Source organism: Zingiber officinale, chromosome 7B, assembly GCF_018446385.1.
Source record: "Zingiber officinale cultivar Zhangliang chromosome 7B, Zo_v1.1, whole genome shotgun sequence".
Lineage (NCBI taxonomy): Eukaryota > Viridiplantae > Streptophyta > Magnoliopsida > Zingiberales > Zingiberaceae > Zingiber > Zingiber officinale.
The window spans coordinates 92534741-92542080 of record NC_055999.1 but is presented as its reverse complement, the minus strand read 5'-3'; positions in this window follow the sequence as shown (position 1 = coordinate 92542080).

The window sequence follows — 7340 nt, the reverse complement described above, 5'->3', positions numbered from 1 at the left end:
TACTTGGTTAGTGTACATGGATTCCATCTCAGATCTCATGGCCTCTAGCCATTTCTCGGAATCTGGTTTCATCACAGCTTCCTGATAGGAGGTAGGCTCATCCTCAATGAGCACAACGTCATCATAGTCAGACAAGAGAAATGAATATCTCTCAGGCTGACGATGCACCCTATCAGACCTGCGAAGAGGTAGGTCTACTTGAACTGGTTGTTGTTCCTCAACTCCTTGTGGAACAATATCATCCACAACACTTTGTGGTTCCAGTTCAACTTGTTGGGTTTTTCGGGCCGCGAAAACCGCTTTTCGCGTCGCGGAAACCCCGAATCACCCAAAGCCGTAGATCCGTGCAAAGAAAACCAAGCGAAAATTACGAGTACGAGTTTCAAAACTTTAGATCTACTCCTAGATCTATGTGTTGAGAGATTTACCCTTGTAGCGAAGCCCTTCGCGTTCCCGCTCGTCCAAACGGTGCCGGATCTTGAGAGTGTCAACGTAGACACTCCTCTAATGATATCCACACGAACAAGGAGTGTCTCTCACACTCAAAGGATGGAGAAGAGAGCCCCAAGTGTGCTAGCACTTTCTAGGGCTCTCAGGTAGGATTTGGGAAAAGAAAAGATAGATAAGAGAATTCTATGTGACAATCACTCTACCTTTTCTTCATGAAACTCAAACACATTCTCCTTCTTTCTTGCTTGAAAACTCTCGGTCAAGAGAAGAGGAGAGGGAGAGCTTGAGGAAGAGAGCTTGGAGAAGAAGGAATCAATTCACACATTCAATGAAAATCAATTTCATTTCATCCCTTAGTGGCCGGCTACACCAAATGTAACCCCCTTCATTAATGTGGCCGGCCACATTAAAGCAAAGGAGAGAATGTAACTTCCATTAGGTGGCATTCTCTTGATGATGTGGCACTTTATGATTGGTCCACATTTTACCAACTCACTAATGATGTGGCAAAAGGGTCAAGTCAAAATTGACTCTTACTCTTCCTCTCAAGTCAAGTCAAACTTGACTTAATTTCTCTAATGGTTGATCTAATCCAACCATATGATTCAAACCAATTTAATATAATGAATCTAATTCATTTAATTAAATTGATTCAATGAGTCATAATCTAAATTAGACTCATTGAACACATGAATCAAATTGAGTCCAACTCAATTAACCCAATTAGGATTACTCTTAATCCAATTTGATTCATCAAATGAATCTAATCCTTTTTGGTTCATCATATGAACCTAATCTCCATCCACTTGTTCTTTGTGTGTGACCCAATAGGTTCTTGTAACGTTGGCAATGCCCCTAAACTCATTTAGAAGAATAAGTAATGAGCGGTATCTGTTGGTGCGGGAAGCATCCGACGATCGAACTCGTGTTTTGATAACGGCAAAGAATTCAAAGTTAAGATGTTTTGTAATCTAACAAGTCTACTTGAGAATGTCAGGAAAGTCCTAGCTGCGGTTAGGCAAAAGGGAAAACCCTAGGGGGTGGTAACCCTAGGTCATAGGGGGTGGTAACCCTATGCGGAAAGTCTTGACAGGTCGATGGCTTCAGGCAAAAGTCCTAGGGGGTGGTAACCCTAGGTGGAAAGTCCTGGTGTCGCGAACCAGGTGAAAGTCTGGACTAGCCGGGAAGCGGATGTCCAGCAGAAAGTCCGGAAGCATCGAGTGCTGAGCAAAAGTCCAGTCGATCTAGAGGATCGCACTGGCAACGGGTAAATCTCCTGAGTGGAGTAGGTGAGGACGCGTTCCCCGTAGAGAGAACAGTAGGCGTCGGGTCGACCTAGGGTTTCCGGTCGGAAACCCGAAGTCAGACTCGGACAGTCCGGAGACTGTCTATACTTTTTTTATAATGTTTATTGTGCTAACTTTGTGTTGCAGGATAGTGTTTGGGACTAACATATCTTACAGGTGCAAAGGAGCAACCTAAAGCCTCGGATGAACAGTGTCCGAGATCCGAGGCGCCTCCATGGAGCTTGGAGGCGCCTCGGGTGCAAAAGCTGAGCTGGCTGCGAAGCATCACTGGAGGCGCCTTGGAAGGCACCTTGAGAGGGCTATAAGGCGCCTTGAGAGGATGAAGTTCGACCAGATCAAGTTTGATCCGTGCGGAAGAATTGGCAGCATGGAGGCGCCTTGAACAGCCTTCAAGGCGCCTTGAACAGCCTTCAAGGCGCCTTGAACACCCTTTATAAGGGGGTTTCGACCAGCACTTCAAGAAATCAAGTCTTAAGTGATTCAAGTGCTACGTGCTGCTCCAAACGACGTTCCGAAGTGCTGCTACTTGTGCCCGACGACCAGGAGCTCCGAATCTTCATTTCTTTGTCGTTGGTATAATTATTTACTGTCGTTTATTGTACTTCAACTTGTAATCTTTTATCGAGCTTATAGTTGTTGCCCACCGGAAGTGATCAAGGATCGCGGGCCTTCGAGTAGGAGTCGCCTTAGGCTCCGAACGAAGTAAACGACCGTGTCTCTGTGTTTGTGTTTATTTACATTTTCCGCTGCGTATTTTACTCCGATAGTTTTACGAATCGAACGAAATAGTCACGAGCGCTATTCACTCCCCCTCTAGCGCGGTCTCGATCCAACAATTGGTATCAGAGCGGGGTCGTCTTGAATCAGTGCAACCACTATTCGAGACAATTTTTTTGTGGTTTTGTTCAGAGTCGATTAGAATTTAGCCTCATAGCTATATTCTAATTTCTTTTCACGAATCGATTTTTTGCTTAAAGTTGGTCAATACCACTTGAGCCTGTTATTCTTTTTTCTCTTCCCACACTACTAATCCAAGACTCAGTCTTGGAATAGATCTTTTTGTTTTTGTTCTTTTAGATCTAAATGACCCAACAAGAAGGATATAGCACCGTTCGTCCCCCACTATTTTCCGGAGAAGACTTCGGATATTGGAAGGGGCGAATGGAGATATATCTGAAGATCCAGTTCGACACCTGGATGATCGTCAAAACAGGACTGGAACTGCCAACTGGTACCGATGGTAAGCCCACATCCTGTGAAAATTGGGAGCCAGCATTTATCAAAAAGGTGGAAGCCGACGCAAAAGCCACCTGCACCATCCAATGCGGTCTTACCAAAGAAGAGCTCAACAGAGTCGGTCCATTCTCCTCCGCAAAGGAACTATGGGAGAAACTGATCGAACTTCACGAAGGCACCTCGGAAACCAAGGTAAGTAAGCGTGATTTGTTACTAAATAAACTGTACAATTTGAAAATGCAGGAAGGCGAGACGGCAAGCTCTTTGCACGCCCGAATTCAAGATATCCTGAATTCTCTACATGGAATCGGGCAGAAGGTAGAAAAAAGAGACATAATAAGGTATGCCCTTAACTCATTCCCTAGGAGTACACTATGGGCATCAATGGTAGATGCCTATAAAGTCTCTAAGGATTTATCCTCCTTAAAATTAGACGAATTATTTAGTGAGTTTGAACTCCATGAACAAACTAATGCACAGCCATCCGAGAAAGGGATTGCTTTGGTTGCAGGAACGAGTCGAACACGGGAATCAAGAGGACAGCGAAAAGTTGAATCGGAATCAGAAGACGAACCTGATTCAGAAGATTCAGAAGATGAACTGGCCAGCGAATTTGTGAATCTTGTAAAGAAACTCTACAAGAAGAAGAAGGGCTTCAACAAGAAAGATCTGAAGAAGGCAGTTCAATCCAAGGAGGCTCAACAGAACTCAAAGACAAAGTTCGAAGTCACTTGCTACGGGTGCAACCAAAAGGGGCATATAAAAGCCAACTGCCCAAATCAAAAGGAAGCCAAGAAGCAAAGAAGAAGGAAAGTCCTAAAGGCAACCTGGGACGAATCCTCTTCGGAGGACGAAGACGACGAACTCGACCAAACGAGTCTACTCACATTGATGGCCCGGGACCAGATCAGTGAATCCGAGAGCGAGTCAGAAGCCGACTCCGAGCAAAGCCACGGATCCACATCCGTTTCCGAAGGGCCAGACTCCGCTGTAAGTATTCCTAGGCTTAATAATTTAGTCAATTATTTACTTCGCAAATTAGCCAAGTCAAATTTGAAAATTAAGTCACTTTTAAAAGAAATAACCATTCTTAAAGGAGTAACTAACTCAAAATCTTTAACTGAAGATTCAACTCAAGTACAACAACTTGAGAAAGAAAATTCAAATCTGAAAAATCAGTTAAATGATTTAAAAATTACTTTAGAAAAGTTCTCTCTGGGATCCAAGAATTTGGATCTAATTCTTGGAACACAAAGAGTCGTCTACAATAGAACTGGACTAGGATATAAAAGTAAAAAGAAATATAAATCCTATTTATCCTTAATAAACAAACAAAGTAGTAAATCAGTCCAAGCATGGGTCCCCAAGTCCAAATTGATCAATCAAATTGGACTTGGCCAATACTGGGTTCCGAAGGATCAAATATACTACCTCGACAGACCATATCGAGGCCGTGATCCAGGGAAAGCTAAAATGAAAACGATCAAAATTCAAAATTCGAAATTGAAAATCTAAAATTAAAAATCAGATTCAAAACTTATTCGAAATTAAATTAAAATTCGAAATTAAAAAATCTAAAATTAAAAATCAAATTCAAAATTTAAAATTTGAAATTAAATTAAAAATCTAAAATTAAAAATCAGATTCAAAATTAAAATTCAAAATTCAACAAGTTGAAATTATGAAAAGTAGATGGAGGATCCAAACTAGCTGGCACCTCCAACTGAACTACCCGACAGGGTAACTGAACCTAATTTACCTGGAATGGGTAAAACAAGAATAGATTACCCGGCAGGGCAATTAAGATTAGATTAAAAACGGGATAAGTTTAACTTGAACCACAGTACTGATGAAGTTTTTGGATGATAGTACGTTAAGGAAGCTTGGGCATCGCATGACTAGGAAGATATGGCTTCGACCTGGTGCATTTGACCAAGTGGAACTGACCGAAGCTACCCTTAAATGGATCCTAACTAGTTAGACCAAGGTTTCGTACTAAGTTCAGTGGGTAGGACTATTTGGGAAACCTCGAAGGCATGGTTACTTTAATGAGTTCCTTGTGACTCACCATAACCCAGAAGTTTATCCAAAGAATGCTTACTTGTTGAACCCAAAGCTAAACCTGAATCTAACACAAAGTTAAACCAGACCCTTGAATTCAACAATAAATCATCTCACATCAATTATAGGATTCCTTGATTGACAACTTAGATCGGGTGAGATGACTAAGAAATAAAATTATTTAAAAATCTTTTCAAAATTATTTTCAAAATTATTTTCAAAATTACTTTAAAAATCTCTTCAAAATTATTTAAAAATCTTTTTCAAAATTAATTTCAAAATTACTTTAAAAATATTTTCAAAATTAATTTCAAAATTATTTAAAAATCTTTTTCAAAATTAATTTCAAAATTACTTTAAAAATCTTTTCAAAATTATTTTCAAAATTACTTTAAAAATCTCTTCAAAATTATTTCAAAATTATTTAAAAATCTTTTTCAAAATTACTTTAAAAATCTTTTCAAAATTAATTTCAAAATTACTTTAAAAATCTCTTCAAAATTATTTCAAAATTATTTAAAAATCTTTTTTCAAAATTACTTTAAAAATCTATTCAAAATTAATTTCAAAATTATTTAAAAATCTTTTCAAAATTAATTTCAAAATTAATTTCAAAATTACTTTAAAAATCCTTTTCAAAATTAATTTCAAAATTACTTTAAAAATCTCTTCAAAATTATTTCAAAATTATTTAAAAATCTATTCAAAATTAATTTCAAAATTATTTAAAAATCTTTTCAAAATTAATTTCAAAATTACTTTAAAAATCCTTTTCAAAATTAATTTCAAAATTACTTTAAAAATCTATTCAAAATTATTTTCAAAATTATTTTAAAAATCTTTTCAAAATTAATTTCAAAATCTTTTAAAAATATTTTCAAAATTAATTTCAAAATTATTTACAAATCTTTTAAAAAAATAAAAAAAAATCTTTTAAAAGTTAAAATTATTTGAAAAATTTAAAATTCAAAATTATTTGAAATCTCAAACTCAATAAACACAGTGTCTGCTTCAATCACGCTATCTCCATTAAACCAATTCAACTACTTCATGTGTAGGAATTGGATCAATGGATGTTGGATAGTGGATGCTCCAGACATATGACTGGAGATAAGTTGAAGTTTACCAAACTCAAGTACAAGAGTCTAGGATCAGTTGCATTCGGCAACAACGGTAAACTTAAAGTAATCGGAAAAGGTAATATTGAACTTAGTTCCGATTTCATTATTCGAAATGTTTTATTGGTTGGAAATTTTAACTTTAATTTACTAAGTATAAGTCAATTGTGTGACAGCGGATACCTAGTTAATTTCGATAAATCTGGATGTCTAGTTAAAAATATTGAACATCCAGAAATTAAACTTAAGGGACTTAGAAAAAATAACATCTACACAATTGATTTATCAATTTCCTCAATAAAGTGTCTCCTGACACAGCAAGAGGCACAGAAGGCTGGGTCACACACACACAAGACTTATTTCAAAAATGAGTCAAAATGGTCTAGTTAGAGGTTTGCCCAAATTAAAATTTATTGAAAATTCAATCTGTGATGCATGTCAAAAAGAAAAACAAACCAAGTCAACCCACAAGTCAACTAACCTAGAAAGATCCAACACCATACTTGAGCTTCTTCACCTTGATCTATTTGATTCACATGGAGCCAAATCACTAAACAAGAACCAATATTGCTTAGTAATAATTGATGACTACTCTAGGTATACTTGGGTGAAATTTCTAAAAACAAAAGATAAAACCTATAAATATTTAGTAATTTTTGCAACTTAACGGAAAATGAAAAAGATACTAAAATTAAAAGAATAAGAAGTGATCACGGAGGGGAATTTGAAAATCATAAGTTCACCCAATTTTGTAAAATAAATGGATACCAACATGAATTTTCATGTCCTAGAACCCCCCAACAAAATGGCCTAGTGGAACGTAAAAATAGAACTTTACAAGAAGTAGCTAGAACTATGTTAAATGAATATCACTTAAATCATCAATTTTGGGCTGAAGCAATAAATACTGCAAATTACATTCAAAACAGAATTTTAATTAATAAATTTCATAATAAAACAGCATATGAACTCTACTATAATAAAATTCCCAATCTAAACTATCTAAAAGTATTTGGATGTAAAGTTCACATTTTAAATACTAAAGATTACTTAGGAAAATTTACACCCAAATCTAACCAAGGAATATTCTTAGGATACTCCTCAACCAGTAGAGCCTTTAGAGTATTTAATCAAAATACCTTGAAAGTTGAAGAAACAACTAATGTAA